The sequence below is a fragment of the Tamandua tetradactyla genome, chromosome 20 (assembly GCF_023851605.1).
Source record: "Tamandua tetradactyla isolate mTamTet1 chromosome 20, mTamTet1.pri, whole genome shotgun sequence".
Classification (NCBI taxonomy): domain Eukaryota; kingdom Metazoa; phylum Chordata; class Mammalia; order Pilosa; family Myrmecophagidae; genus Tamandua; species Tamandua tetradactyla.
In genome coordinates this window covers 27423303-27439238 of record NC_135346.1, presented here as the reverse complement: position 1 = coordinate 27439238, position 15936 = coordinate 27423303, and the positions used below count along the sequence as shown (strand labels likewise).

At 39.3% G+C, this 15936-nt stretch overlaps 1 protein-coding gene across 1 annotated transcript in view; it reads left to right on the top strand.

The window, feature by feature from the left end:
- The window catches only part of PPP2R2B (protein phosphatase 2 regulatory subunit Bbeta), a 275813-nt gene that overhangs the window by 52488 nt on the left and 207389 nt on the right, over positions 1 to 15936 (top strand). The window lies entirely within an intron of this gene.

Here is a 15936-nt window from a genome sequence, read left to right as displayed (position 1 = left end):
AAATAGGCCATGGAAACTCCCAACTCTTTTTCCCCTGAGCAATGAAATATCTTGTGTTTCTATTTGAGGAAGTAGAAAGGAGATGGAAAAAGGGATTAAAGTCTAATTCTAGACTCTCTTTCTTCATGATCCCCTTGCTTCCCTAGTATTTACCAAGAGAATTAAGGGATTTATTAAATCAGATTAACTGCTTGTGTCGTCTGTTCTACACTCAGAAATATCACAGATGCATTGAGGTCAGAAAAGTGAAAACCTAAAGCTTCACATGGAATTGATTCTTTAGCAGTGTTTATTATATTAGTAATTTGGAGAAATTTTCCTTATATTCTTGTTCTTTCAGATTGTAAGTTCCGTGAAGGCAGGGCTATGTTGATTTTGTTCACTTCCTTATCCCCAACACCTACCACAGTATATATAATTGAATAGATGTACAAATGCATTGGTCAGCTTGTACTCCCTTGAAAGGGTTCATAGAAATTCCTTCTAGCTCTCTCTTGAAGAACAATGCCTCCATCAGTTCTTGATATAAAACATTTTGAAAACAGTATAATTCACTCATTTTGGGGTACTTTCCCCCTTTTCTTATTACATAAAATGAATATCACATATTAGTTTACCTTATCCTAAGCTTTCATCTATTATTCTTGTTCCTTGCTTCTTATACCTGGGAACAGAATTTCCAAACAAAAATCTCCTATGCTACTTTGAAAGTGATATCCATTTCAAATAAAATAAGTTCATTTAGGGACATCGTTTATTAACTTAAACTAGACTTGAACTTTTTTTACTCATGGGTAGGGGTGTGAGCATACAATGTAGAGTAGTCCCTGTCAATTCAGTTGGCCCATTTATTCGTTCCTTCACTTATTCCCATTGTCTGTGTAAGACCCTAAAATGTGTTTGGCACCAGGGATATGATGTTGAGCTTGAGAATAATGACAGCCCTGTCTTCGTGGACTTAATGTGGAGAGATGATAGGGAAGAAGCAAAAATTTAATATGCAATTTCAAAAGTGTAATAAGCTCTATGTTCAGCTCAAATAGCTATTGGGCACATTCTATGAACCAGGGTGCCATTGAGGTTGAAGGAATAAGCTATAAACATGAAAAGTCAACTAATATATGTTACCAGAAATGTGAGAAAACACATATCCCAGGGCAGTATGTAATTTGCTGCCAAGTGTATGGTGTAGGCAGAGGTGATATGAATACAGAAAAAAATTAAATTACTGTGAGATAATCCATCTGTGAATGTTCATGGAGGAAGGGGAATATCAACTGAATCTTGAAGAATGGGAAGGATTTAAATAAAGAAGAAAATGTATAATAAATGCACTTTTTAACCATGGAATTGAGGAAGTTTCTGAGTTTTGCATTCTAATAGAAAAATAGTATTCCACCAAAATATATTTTATTTGAATCCTGCAGAAAATAATTTCTAATGGGTTTAGAGATGTTGAATTGGTAAACTGCTAAGTCAGGGCACTTGTCATTCCAGGGACTTATTCCATGGAATCTGGAGGGATTTACTTGGGTTAGATTTCAAAGGCAAAGTTGCAGTAAATTTCCTTTTTTCTTCCTGCTCCCCCCAAAAACATTTGCTTTCAGAATGACCTGTAATATCCCAGATAGTAAGTAATGGAACTTAAATTTTAATCCAAATATTCCAGCCAGTTCATGAATATTTCCTCAACCCTTGAACTTACTGCTTATTTAGAGAGAGAGAACATTTGTATTACAAAGAAGAATGCAATTAAGTGCAAGTTAATATAACTTGAAGTGGTTATGTGATATTTGAGGGTAAAAGAATAAAAGAAGAGACTTTATTATAGTAGCATCATCAAGCCAAAACTTGCTATGAAATCTTATAATTAGGATATTGTATGTGGTTTCCTTTTCCAAATAAACATCTAAATGTAAACACTGCACTGGGAGATAGACATCATTTCTAAAGGTTTTGTCTCCTGCTAAAAGGAGAAGGGGGGAGAGAGAGCGAGAGGGCTTGTGAGCTTTTTTTCCAGAACCATGGACAGCTCCATAGCCCTCTGAAGCTTTGTATCAATATAGTATGAGTGAAGTCCTGACTTTGATAGCATCAGCTCTGTGAAGCCCAGGGGAGCTGACCTGACCTTGTAATGTTCACTCAATGAAGAACGTAAAATTTAAAATAGCAATGAAATTGCAGTACATGCTTATTCAGGAGGTTTCATTAGTGTCAATAAGTATCACACATTTGAAACGATTGATTTTTGTGTTTTTTCTTAATTTAAAACTAGGGGAGGTTCAATTAATTATTATGAAGTACCTACATAGTGCTTTCTTTCTTTCTCTCTTAAAGCTCATTTCAGTAATTGCAGTTCTACCACAGTTGAGTCTCATGAATCTACTTTTTCAGTGCACGTCCCCCTCCCCCTTTTACCTAATGCTTATAACCAAACTCAACTATTCAATGCATAGATAACCTTCTTCTGTGGTGATAAGGACCAAATAGAAATCCATAGATGCTAATCCTGCAGCTACTGAGGAGGTGGCACTTGGAAGTCAAAGAGCTGACTCATAAATCGGAGAGCACAGAACACGGCAGCTGTACTAGCGATGTCTGCCTTCACTGGTACAAAGACCAAAGAGATGGTTGTAAGAAGGATAAACTGAGGCAACCTGAGCCCTGAGCATCAATTTGGATATCCTCCCTATGACTTTTCATGTGATGAGTATCCATCTGGCTTTTTAAGTTGGGAAAAGGGGAAAGAGGAGACTGAGTCTATATTCTGAATAGGAATAAAATAACATTCAATAAGCTTTTCGATTTTCAATAAATTCTGCTGGTATTAAGTATGACACAATTATATCTAATACAAACCCTGTTTTTCAATTTTTAAATTTTTTCATTGTGAAGCATAGCACATACAAAGAAAAGAAAGAAAAAGCAATACTTTTCAAAGTACAATGCAATAAGCAGTTACAGAACAGATTGTTTTATTTATTTTTAGATTACATGAACAATTATTGTATGATCATACATTGAACAGCATTATAAGGGAGCATCCTGTTTGCAAAGTCCATCCATATTGTAGGATGCAGCCCTAGATCATGATTTTAATTGCTGTGTATTATTTCATTCTATGAATATTCCACAGTTCATCCATTCATCTATTAATACCAGAATTTTGCTACTATAGTTGGTGTGCAGTGAATATTTCTGTATTTGTCTCTTAGAACATATGCATATAATAGCTTAAAAATGAAATTGCTGGGTATTAGGGTTTGCATATTATAACCCTACCTAGATATTGCCAAATTGCTTTCCACAGAGGTAGACCTAAAACATATCTCCACTAGCAGTGCATGAAGTCCCTTTTCCCTACATCCTTGTTCATGGTAAAAGATTTTGTTTTTTTGTCAATATCTTGATTGTGGAACCTCATCTCAACATTGTTTTGATATGCAGTTCCCTGATTATTGCATAGGTTCAATATTTTTTTCATGTTTGCTACTCAAATTTCATTATTAATGAATATCTGGGTTATATCTTTTGTCCATTTTTTCCTATTAATTTGTATATATACCAATATTTTGGGGAGGAAATGCAGATGATTGTAGGTCATCATAGTTTCAGTAGATGATTTGCATGGATTTTCCAGTTGGCACCCAAGACAGATGGTTTCTGTTCTTTGTGGTTTGTGGTACGATAGTGGATACTGAGGCCAGCTTGAAGCATGTCATGAATTGTACCTCATGAGAGTTGAAAAGAACAGTTTTGATAAAAGTCACCTGTGGCCACTTCCCAACAGTTCATGGTCGGTACTTCAATCATGCTTAGTACTTTATTTTGAGGGAACAGAGATAGGTAGAACTTATATAAGCCTTTAGCGTAAGTCCTAAGTTTTAAAATCTTTTTGAAAAGCCAAAATGTGTTTTATAGGAAGCTTTGTCTTTCTAACACCCCAAATTCCCATGTGCTTTTGTTATTTCTTTATTCTTATTTCTGTATGCTGTATGGTGGGTTCACATTTCATTCTTTTTCCAGGTGAGTATCCCATTATTGCAGCACCGTTTGTTGAACTTTTTTGTTATTGTTTCTTTGTTTTTGTTGATTTCTTTGTTTGTTTGGGAAGTGCATGGGCCGGGAATTAAACCCGGGTCTCCCGCATGGTGGGTAAGAATTCTACCCCTGAACTACTCTGTCACCATCTTTCTTTATTCTTCTTAGCAGAGAATCTTAAGCCCAAGTGAATTCACTCTGATTTGGCTAAGCATGTGTTTCAGATAAGTGCATAGGTGTGTCTGGAAAATAAAGGGGGCCATCAACCCCCTTAATCAAATAGTGATGGGCTTTTTCTTTTTAAACTTGCAGGAATTCTGGTTCCCAGATTGTATGAGACTGGGATAGTAATTCGGTAGGGTCCACCTGTCAGGGTAGGTGGGGAATTGTACTTCTCTACAACTCAGAGGATAGCTTCTGCTTTTTCTTTCAAAAGGAAGCTGGAGAACCATCATTAATCTGAAGTGAGAGGCATAGAAGTACAGCTTCTTCACTGGTTCTAGGCTCCATGGGCCCTAATGTGTGGAAAACGTCTACTGCAGGGCCTGAAAAAGTGTCAACACTTAACAAATTTGAACTCTTATTATCTTGACAGTTAATGCTTTATGTTACTAAGGGGGAAAGTACCTGCAGTTAAGTCAGTTTCCTAGACTTTTTAAACTTTAAAGTTGATCAAGCACCATGACATTAGAAGTAAAGTTTCCACATCATTTTAAAGTTAATCCTAGAAATTAACGACTTTGAAGATCACCTCTTCCCCTCTTGATGCACATTTTGCTCTTTATGTGGTATGCCATCCAAGCTCATCTCTGGCAACAGAACAAGTCCACCATAGATTGTAATGTGCAGGTTGTCAGATAAAAATTCCAGACTGGGGCAAAAACATGGGTGACCTCTTGTTTCAAATAGAGGGAGTATGTCCAGACAGTCCCTTTTGCCAAAATATTCAGCTTTCCTTAGATAAAAACTGGAGTCCTTTGTTCTCAAAGTTGTAAGACTGATGTTTAGTGTTGGCTCACTTCTTTCTAGGAGATCTAATTTTAGAGACCATATTGCTTTTAGTATCAAGGATGTTATGTCCATCTATATTATAAAGGCATAGAAATAATTATCTTGGGTTTTTTTTGCAGAGCTAAAAGAAGCTTATTCATTCATCCATTTAACAAATGTATGTTTACTGTGCACCAGGAACTTCTAGGTGCTGAAGGTAGAGCAGCAAGCAAGCTAGACATGCTTTCTGCTCTTGGGGAGCTTACATTCTAATTGGAGGAAAAGTATACAAAGCAAACTAGAGTTTTATATGGTTATAAATGATATGAAGAGGTATGAGCAGTGATAGGAGAGAGCTTGACACTAAGATCTAAATAACAAAAAAATACACCCCCCCACAAAAAAGTACCCATAATGAGAATTTAGAGGAAGAGAACTCCCTACAGAGGAAATAGCAGATGCAAAGGCCCTGAGACAGAAATAGGCTTGGAGTGTGTGAGGAACAGAAGGCCAGTGCAGCTTGAGCCTAATGAATGAGAGAGAGACTAGGAGAGGCAAGATCCAAACCATGTAGAGGCTTGAAGGCTACAATGAGAAGTGTGACTTTATTCTGAGAGCAATAAGAAGTCATTGGAGCACTTAGAAGCCATGGAATGATGCAATATGATTTATGTTTTCTGAAAGACAGCTTTGGAAAATTTGCTTTCTCATTTGCAAGGCCAGTCTCTAAATTGGGGAACTGGTTTCTCCACCTGGGATCTTACTGATTTGTTGTTTATAATTTATTTTCTTGTAAAATAAGCATATTTAAGAAAGCATCCAGTGTGATGCATATGATTGGCCAGTCATACTATTTTTAGATGGATTCATTTTCTGAAATGTGAGACAATATTTTACATGGAAATATTTGAAAAGCTGAGGCCTAATCTCACCTGTGGTACTGACTCACTGCTACCTTGAAAAAGTCACTTATCCTCTCAAGCGGCACTTCCCATTCATAAAATAGAGCTGTTATGATCTCCTTTCCTTACCTCACTTAAATGTTAGGAATATCCAGTGTACTTTTTGAATGTGCTTTTTAGAAAATATGATGGGCCAGGAGTTCAACTGAGAGCTAAATCCATTTGTGTAATTAAGCATTATTGAGTACTGGGCACTGGAGGTCTAAATAGTTAATCACAATGGCTGCCATTTTATTGAGGCTTACTTAGGGGGTAGGTATTATGCTTTTTTTTTTCTGATTCCTACCCTTTTAAGTGGTGCTATTATCTCTATTTTTCATGTAAAAAGGAACAAAAACAAAAAAAAAACCCTGGGACATAAAGAAGTTACTTTCCCAAGAAGTAAGAATTGTCTAGAATTTCACCCCAGTTTTGCTCCCAAAGCCATGTTGTTGACTTCTGCCGTTTTGAACTCCAAGGCCCAGAAAGGATGACAATGCCAAAGACCTTCTTGGTACCTCGGGATGTGCATGTGCAAAGTGCTCTGACAGCCTGGAGGAGGGAGGGACAAGTTCAGCTGGTGTCATAGAGGAGGGGTCTTCTGAGGTGGAATCTGGAAGAAAAGAAAGAGCTTCAAAGGATGTGAATGAGTGGTGTAACAGGGAAGAAATGAAGCTCAGGAGAGAAAAATCCTATGTAGATATCTAAAAATGGGGAAGAGGAGCATGGAACAGGGAAATGACAGGCAGGTTGGTATGACTCGAGGATGTGTGCAACCATGCCTGTGGTGTGTGTGTTTGTATGTGTATTTGTGTTTGTGAATTTTTGTTCTTGTCTGGGGAGGTTGTATGTGTGTGCTGTAGTACAGAGTAAGAATGGCAGGCTCTAAGAGTAAGAAAGCAGGCTGTGCTGGAAGGTGCCACTGTCAAGAGGGTAGAATGACAGAAGGAGGGAGGTCTGGGAAGAGACTAGTGCATTTATCCAGGAGAGAGATGGTGTGGGCCAGAATTCAGGCAGTGTAATATCAGGAGATTTATCAGAGGGATGATGTAGAGATAAAATCAATAAGGCTTGTATCTGAGTCAGTGGTTCACCTAAGGGAGATAAACAGAGTGAACCCTGGGTCACTCATTAGGCGATAAGTTGGATAGAGTCTTAGGAACTTAGTTGAGGAAAGTAAAAACAGAGACAAATTTGGGGAAAGGAGAAGGAGGAGCTGAATTTGGGACTCACTGAGTGTGAGCTGCCTAACATCTACCTGGATTTGCTGGGGTAGGGGAGTGGATTTGAAAATATGGCTCTGGAACTCAAGATAGCCTAGAAGAGTAATGGAAAGCAAAGGTCCCCCAAACAACATTTCCATGCGGCGGAAATGATTTGTGATCACATTGCTCTCTTATGGAGCATTGCAAAATCCCACTGAACATAGGTTTTTTGAAGAAATGTTGTCTGCCCCTGAGAAAGCATTGGCCAATCCTCAGTTATCCACAATCAGCATCCATGGCAATTGGTTTTATTTTTTGACTGTATGCTCTATTTTACCCACCGTGATTTTAAGGATGTTACCTACATTTTTTCTTCAGAAAAAGCGAGTTCATTTTAATACATATTTATCCAGAAAAAAAATAACTAAAAAGGTAAAACTTGTGGAAGAAAGCTATAAATTTTCCAACGTTAGCTAGGGTTGGTTTTTAAGTAATCTGTTTTCTGGACTTATTATTATCATCATGGCCTCCCTCTCCTTCTATTAGTTGGGATAATCAAGAGTTGACACTTTTGGAATCTCTGTATTCAGAGACAGGTGTCACAGGCCATTCATTTCATGTCCACCATGCTGTGATTGTACCCTTCCCCGGTGTTTTATTTCCTTCAGATTTATTTCTTGAGATTCTTCGCCTATCCTTAAGTTTTTAATCTTTTGCAAAGAATCTTATCATGACGGAAGAGGAACTCTTCATGTAACCCACTGAAAAATTGTTGGACTCTACAAACAATTAAACATCTTTCTAAACAATTAAAGATAAAACATCTCTATCTGACAAGGCAGAGGCATGAGAGCAGTAGACTGATGATGAAAGTGATGAATCAGCTCAGATTTACAGATTTCTTGGCCCCAAAATAGTTCGTTTCAAGAATATATTATTCAGTGCAAGGCCTTAGCAAGAGAAAGAATTAGAGCTGATTTCCAGCTGGCGATTTTGTGTGGGAGAAGAAAGCCTATGCTGATTTGTAGGCATAGCTGACCTCGGTAGGAGTGTTTGATTTTCAGATGAAGAGAAGGCCATCTGTTGGTTTTTAAGGGTAGGGGAAATGAGGCAGGATAATAACTCCTTACAGCATGCTGTACTTTATTCTTGTTCAGAAACTTTTGAAGGCCTAGTCTCAATTCATCTTCAGATGTTATCCCTATGTACAGGAAGTCAAAAACTCAGGAAATAAACAGCTAGTCCAAGGGCATCCAAGGAATTAGTAGCAGAAGGTATATTAAACTCACATCTCTTGATTTCTAACCCAGCACTCTTTCCAAAGAATACCTGTTAAGCGGTGTCAAACCCCAGCTATTACTTGCTCTATAGTCTTGGACAATAGGGCATAGAGTCTCTCTGAGTATCAGATTTCTTATCTTTAAAAAAGAAATCATAAAACAACTTCAAAGGGTCGCTGAAGAAATTAACCTAAGGTGCATGGAATAGTGTCTACCCATAGTAGGTGCTCAAAATATGTGTGTTCTCTTGGATCAGTGGGCTGATATTGAGGGTGCTCTCTTATCCATTTTCAAGAAAAATTTGGTGGTTTATAAATCTCAGGGGTCTCACTATGGAATGAGGATGAGGAGAAAATGCCCATCAAGCAAGTAGAGTAAAGACTGAGTTGGAGATATTGAAAATATACCCATGATTTTTCTCCACCTTATATTTTGTGGCGCAAATGAATGCCCTTGGAATTCAGTTCATTAATTCTTTCAACACATATTGTTCGAATGTCTTATATGCCTAACAGTGTAGGTGCTAATGATATAGCAAGTAACAAGATAACTTTGCTCCCTGACCACACGGAGTTTACAGTTTAGTGGGGAAGATAAACTTTGAAAAAATAATCACAAAAGGAATATGCAAACATCAGGAGTGATGACTGCCTTATTTCGTAGTTATTATACACTGTGCTGGGATAACCTGACACAACCTTGTGGGATTAGGAAGGGCCTCCCCGAAGAAGTGACCTTTAACCTAAAACATGAGGTGTGGGCAGCCATGCCAGGCAGAGGGAACAGTATAACCAAGGCCAAGAGGTAGAAAGAGACCCATCACTTTGGAGAAAAGGGGGTGAGTGGGACGAGAACAGAGTGAGCAAGTGGGAGGGAGGCATCAGTAGAGACCCAGGAGAAAGTCAGGAGCCAGATCATGCAGGGCCTTTAGGCCAGGTTTGGACTGCAGCCTAAAACCTAGGAACGGCCTTTGTACCAGTTTTAGACTGGGCAATGGTTGGATCTGATTATGGCAGAGCCACCTAAAGGGACATGTACACAACTCCTGTCAGTTGGTTTGGGAACCTTGCAGCCTTTCAGGGTCTCACCTGTCCTCCAGGTAATAGTCTTATTTAGATTCAGGTGATGAGAAATCTGCCTTTCTAGCAGTCCCTTCAGAGTCAAATATGCTGCTAAGAACCCACCAAACCAGCCAGTGTCTGCGCACACCAATGGGCCAACTGCCGGTGGATTCATGTGTTTTTTGTATTTTCTTAGGGCAATAGGGTACAGGTAGGTACCTGCTAATTCTTCTTCCACATTCTTTCCCCAAATCCTCCTTTTTTCTTTTGTATTCTTATCTGTGCACTCATTCATTCATTCAACATACATTCATGAATCAGCTCATAATATAGTCAAAGACATAAGATATTCAATAAGTTACAATACATGATAGAATCTGACAAGTGCCATCAAGTATAAAAATGGAGTGGAGATTTCAGAGGAAAAGAGGATCACTTCTGGTTTATTAGGAGGCAAGAGGTGGGCAGTGATAAGGAAAGGTTTCAGATACGATGCAGCATTTTACATGAGCCTTGAAGGATGCAGAAAAAAATAGATCAATATAGGGAATGAAATCCCAAGGAGGATTTGCAGGGAAAGAGATCAGTGAGAATGGAGATACAGAGAAAATATGGGATGAATGAAAAAAAAAAAAACAGTGAGCTTGAATTTTGATGTGAGAAGGGAGTTCTGAGAAGGAAAGTAAATGAGGTTCAGTCTGTGAGAAGCTGCAAAGACCAGGCTAAAGAATGCTGCTGGATTTTAACAATGGGAAGTTCGGGCAGTTTTTCAGCTGGGCAGTGGCTGTGATTGAAAGATGAGAAATCAGGTATGGCAGGATGCATGGCAACCGAACACCTAGCCCCTGGCAGCAGGTGTTTGGGCCCAAACGTTGCTAAGCATTAGCATAGCCTAGAAGATGTTAAAAAGACAGAGTCCTGAGTTCCACCCCACCCCTACTGTTTAATAATCAACTGGGACTACGTCCTGGAAAGCTGTGTTTTTTTTTCTTTTGTCATTTTATTTATTGCTTTAAAGTTTGAGCTGTACATCTTTGTTATAATAGTCTACCATCAGATGTTATTCCACTTCACATATATTTTAAGAACATCATAGTAATTACTTCCATTTTTCTCTCTGAACTTTATGCTATTGTTGCAATGCATTTTACTTTTACATATTATAAATCTACACTGCATTGTTAATTGTTTTTAGGAAGGAGTCATATATTTATTTATCTAATTACTTACAGTGCTCTTCACTTCTTTGGGTTAGAACTATTTTTCCTTTACAAGAAAAAAGTTTCCTTTAACATTTCTGAAGAGCAGGTTTACTGGTGGTGAATTCTTTCAGCTTTTGCACTGCAGAAAAAGTCTTTATTTTACCTCCATGTTTGAAAGAAATTTTTGCTGGACATAGAATTCTAGATTGTCACTTGTTTTCCTATAGTACTCTAAAGATACTGCTCTGCTGTCTTATTTTTAAAATATTTTTTATTGAGAAATATCCACACACATACAGTCCAACCGTATTATTCAATCGATGGCTCACAATAGCATCACATAGTTGTGTATTCTTCACCGTAGTCACTTTCTATAACATTTGCATCACTCCAGAAAAAGAAATAAAAAGAAAAAAAAAGCACTCATACATCCTATACCCCTTACCTCTTCCTCTCAGTGACCCTCAGTATTTCAATCTACTCAGTATTTACCCTTTATCTTCCCCTATTATTTATTTATTTGTTATCCTTATTATTTTTTATTATTCATCTGTCCATACCCAGGATAAAAGGAGCATCAGACCCAGGGTTTTCACAGTCACAGAGTCACATTGTAAACACTCCTTAGTTATACAATCATCTTCAAGAATCAAGGCTACTGGATTCAAGTTTCAGGTACTTCCCTCTAGCCACTCAAATGCACCATCAACTAAAAGGGATATCTATATAATGCATAAGAATAACCTCCAGGATAACCTCTTGACTCTGTTTGAAATCTCTTAGCCGCTGAGACTTTAATTTGTCTCATTTCTCTCTTCCCCCTTTTGGTCAAGAAGGCTTTCGATTCCCATGATGCAAAGTCTGGCTCATCCCCGGGAGCCATGTCCCACCCTGCCAGGGAGATTTACACCCCTGGGAGTCATGTCCCATGTAGGGGGAAGGGCAGTGAGTTCATCTGCCAAGTTGGCTGAGAGAGGCCACATCTGAGCAACAAAAGGAGTTCTCTGGGGTTGACTCTTAGGCCTAATTATCAGTAGGCTTAGCTTCTCCTTTGTAAGAATATGAGGAAGCTGTACTTTCAAGAAGTTCCCCAGATGATGCTAAGACAGATCAGCATTTGGGAGCCATTCTTCTATTCCATTCCACCCAGCAGGCCTCACAGAAACCATCCAGTCAAGTTGCTGAAGGAGGAGGAGTGTTATAGCTTTCTCCACCTCTCATGCTTGTGAATTGGACCAATTTAGATGGTGTTTTATGGAAAAAAAAGGCATGAAATGTGGCTCCTCTATCCTCAGTGGTGCCCTGGCTTCACCTGGAATTTTGTTCCTTCATGAGCCACCTGCATTAGAGGGTGTCCAGGTTGGATGGGGAAGAAAAAAATATCTTGGGTGCTCTGCTTGATGGTATTGGAAATGTCTACCTTGGAAAAGGGGAGGTTTGCATGACAAGTGCTTTAAATGCTATTCTGATTGAGTCTTAGGAAGACTTGCAGCTGGGATCAGGAGTCAGAACAGAAAGGTCTTGGCAGTCTAGATTGATGGGCCTGATCTAAGAACATGGACTGAGTGGGGATCAATGCCAGTATCTTCCCTGGGGTCTCACAGATCCACTGGCTTGCATGCAGCCAGGGGCACAGCCTTGAAGAGCAGCTCATGAGAACAAGGCAGGAAGGTCTCAGTTAACTCACAGAGAGTCAAAAGAACGATGCAGCTGCCAGGAAACGGGATATGATGTTCAGCAGCAGTAACTGAAATCTAGTATCTAACGAGAATCTTCCTGAATATTTCCCAGCCCCACCCAGTCTGACTGTATTATATTCTCAGTGTTGTGTAGTAGAATCTAGGTGTTGTGGTGGCTGAGGCGATGGTGGCAGCAGTTAGGAACCAATAAGCCAATGAGCAGGTGGATTTTGAAAATGTTTCCCTTATGTGAGCCTCTGATTAAGAAACCCTGGCCTGAATCAAGGGAGGGACTGTCTCAGACACTTCTGTGTTAAAGGCTCTACAGTCTAAAATGTCTGGTTTCTTTGAAAACTGTTTGTCTGATTATGAAAATAAGTCTTGGACAATTAAAGTTTTCCTTCCAAGTTCCTATTTTCTTCAAATTGTTTTTTAAATAGTTTTAAATAAAATTGGGATCATGCTGAATGCATTGTTTTGTAATGTGCTTTCTTCATTTAATATTTTGTACTTTTTTGTATGCTCTTTAGCATGTATCGCAATAGGCATCTAAGCTGTCCACCATAGAAGGCGTCAAAGTTTGTTATACCATCTTCCTATTGTATATCTGGCTCTTTTCCAAAAATTTTTACTACTAACAATACTATACACACTTGTGTGGTACTTTGGAGAGGGATTTTGACAGTGGACTAGTGAGGATGGTGAGAGATTTATAATCTTAACATCAATAATAGCTGAAAGAACTTTAATCTGGAGAAGATTTAACAGGGGAGGGAGAGGTGGTAATTATCTACAAATATTTGCAGGAAAATAAAATAGAATAAGAACTCAATTTGTTTGCCAGCCTCAAAGGGCACAGCTAGGACCAGCTGAGTAAAAATCACAAGGAAGCAGCTTTTAGCTCAAGAAAATGAATTTTGAAATAAGAGTTTTGGAGGTACAGTATTACTTCCCCTATCCTTGGGGATATTCTGAGGGTGAGTTGGCATTTGTAAAGGATGTAATTGAGATTCAAATTCTAATGGCGGAAAGGAGACAAGATTAAAACGAAATGCCAGACAAGCTACAAACCACCAATAAATGGGTTTGTTCAGCTAATGGACTCTACTGAAACTATTTGAATTTAAATGCCTTTAGGCAGGACATTCAGTCTTCAATTAGCCAAAGCCACACTGCCTGGGCTTCAGAATGAATTTGCATTTACCACCCTTAGCAGTGCCTCTCTGTGTAAATCCTTTGATTCTGTGGATATAGTCATTCCTTCAGATACTTATTGAGTTCCTACTGTAGGCTGGGTATTATGCAAGGTGTTAGAGTTAGCAATGAACCTGACAGATAGCATCTCTGCCCTCAGGAAGCATGCCATGGGGTAGGGGGCTATTAAATGACTAAACCCTGGAAGGCGGAATGTAGGTACTCTAACTCCAGAAGGCCCAATTGGGGGGGCTGGCGGTAACAAGGAGATGTGCTTTGGCTTGCTAAAACAGGGAATTCTTTAGCCAAATTCTTCAGAAAAAGAAGGGACTTTCCTGGAGGCCCTGGGTTCCCCACCCGCAACCTGGGGCAGGCAGAGCCAGCTCACAGGTCTGTTAGGGAGCTGCGGAGAAGGTTGGTTCTGCAGAGGATGGCTGGTTCTGCAGGGGACGGAGTGTGAGTGACTTCTGTGGATCCCATTCCTATCCTAACAACCAGTCTTCCTTGGATTCCACTTAGAAGAGCTACGAAGGAAGCGAGCAGCATTTGAATGAACTGATAAATGAAAAAATTAACATTAACCAAAAAAAAACAAAAAAGAATAAAGGGACTGAAGAATGTAAATTTTTAAAAAGCTGTTTCCCTTTCTTTCAGTATTTATTTGGAGTTGGGATAGGGGAGGGGATTGTGGGGGATTTACACCCATTCTGCTACCCAAAATCTATTTTTAAGCATTTATTGAGTGCATACTTTGTGCCAGCCACTGCTCTCTGGATAAACTCATTTAATCATCATTGTAGTCTGGCACTCCCATTTTGTGGATGAAGAAACTGAGGTTCAGAGAGGTGTACCTTTCCTAGGAGGGCCCACTTAGCACATGCAGGAATCGGGGTTCAGTCACTGATCTACGGGTTCCGAGGCTGTGCTTTACCACCGCAACCCCCTCCCTGCCTTCTTAATGCTCTTCCATGGAGAGTCTTTTGCAGTTTCACTCTCCCTTCTGCTTTCTCGTTAGTGTGGTGTCTTGTTTCCTCTTTCCTTTCCACTCAGTCCCTGTCTCATCTCCTATCATCTTGCCAAGACTCTTGCCTCCTGCCCTCCCTTCCCCATTTATTTTTGGACCTATTCCTTTTGCCTGCTGGTCAAGGTTCCTTTTGTCCCACCAATTTTCCTTACTGCCCTTTAAGTTGGTCCCCACATCTTTTGATTATTTGGCTATTTGGGAGCCAAACATGTTTCAGTGGCAGGTTTTCCAATAACCGGAGTGCCAGTAGAGCAGAGCGGTGGAAGATGGGAGGTTTCGATTTTGAATTAGGAGATGGAGTTTTTTAAAGGAAGTGCTTTATTGATGCTAAGAAGCTAAAAAAAAAAAAAAAAAAGGTCTTCCCATATGGTGCGTTTCAGCTCACTGAAGACTCAGGCAGCTGCCAGTGCTGTTGGATTTGTCTCCCGCTGAACAGTATTACACAATGATTCTTGCCTCTTAAGCGTTGCTTCAACTTGACTTCTACAAAGAAAATCATCTTACTTTGGAAGTGACAGTACTTTGGGGACAAAGTTTATGGGAAACAGTGTTCGAAGAAGCTACTTGTGAGGTTGGGTGTGACATATTTATCCTTAGTGACATTTTAAATATATATTTTCAAATAATTTAACTCTCAAGTTGGTGTAGAACTTGAATTGACAGGTGGGGTGTGTGTGTTTGTAAAGAGAGGGTTTTAAAAAAAAATGGCTAGGATTTATTAGGTGCTTCCTGTACACTTGGAACTAGAGTTTATTTAATCCTCAGAACAGTCCTGTGACTGTTTGTGTTCTTAACTTCAGTCTCTCAGGGAGGATGATGTGCCCTTGTTTAAACTGTTTCAGAATTAAGACTTCTCAGGTCTGCAAGAGTACAGAGCCCAGAATCCTCATTTCTGAGCCATTCTAAAGGGGAATTATGCTTTTACAGTACCCTAGCAAAGGAAACACCATTATATGTATAGTTTTAATACCTCTTCAAGTCCTTTCACCTATGTTAACTTGGATTTAATTTCTTCTCTGTGAGGTGAGAGTGCCAGGATTAACTGCTGTTTTAAGCTTAAAGGAAACAAAAGCCCTGAGTGGAAATGAGGCCTTCCAAACATCACCAAACTAACTAATTAGGAAGAACAGCCCAAACTTAATCCAGAGCTCCTGGGTCCCAGTTCCCTTCCGCATGCAGAGGAAGCACTAATCTACATTCTTGATCCCTTAGGGTAAATTGGCCAAGTCCCCATCTCAACCTCACAGGCAAGCTAGGAATTCATTTAGCAAATGTTCATCGAATAATTACTTAACAGTGTGTCAGGATCTGTGCCAGGA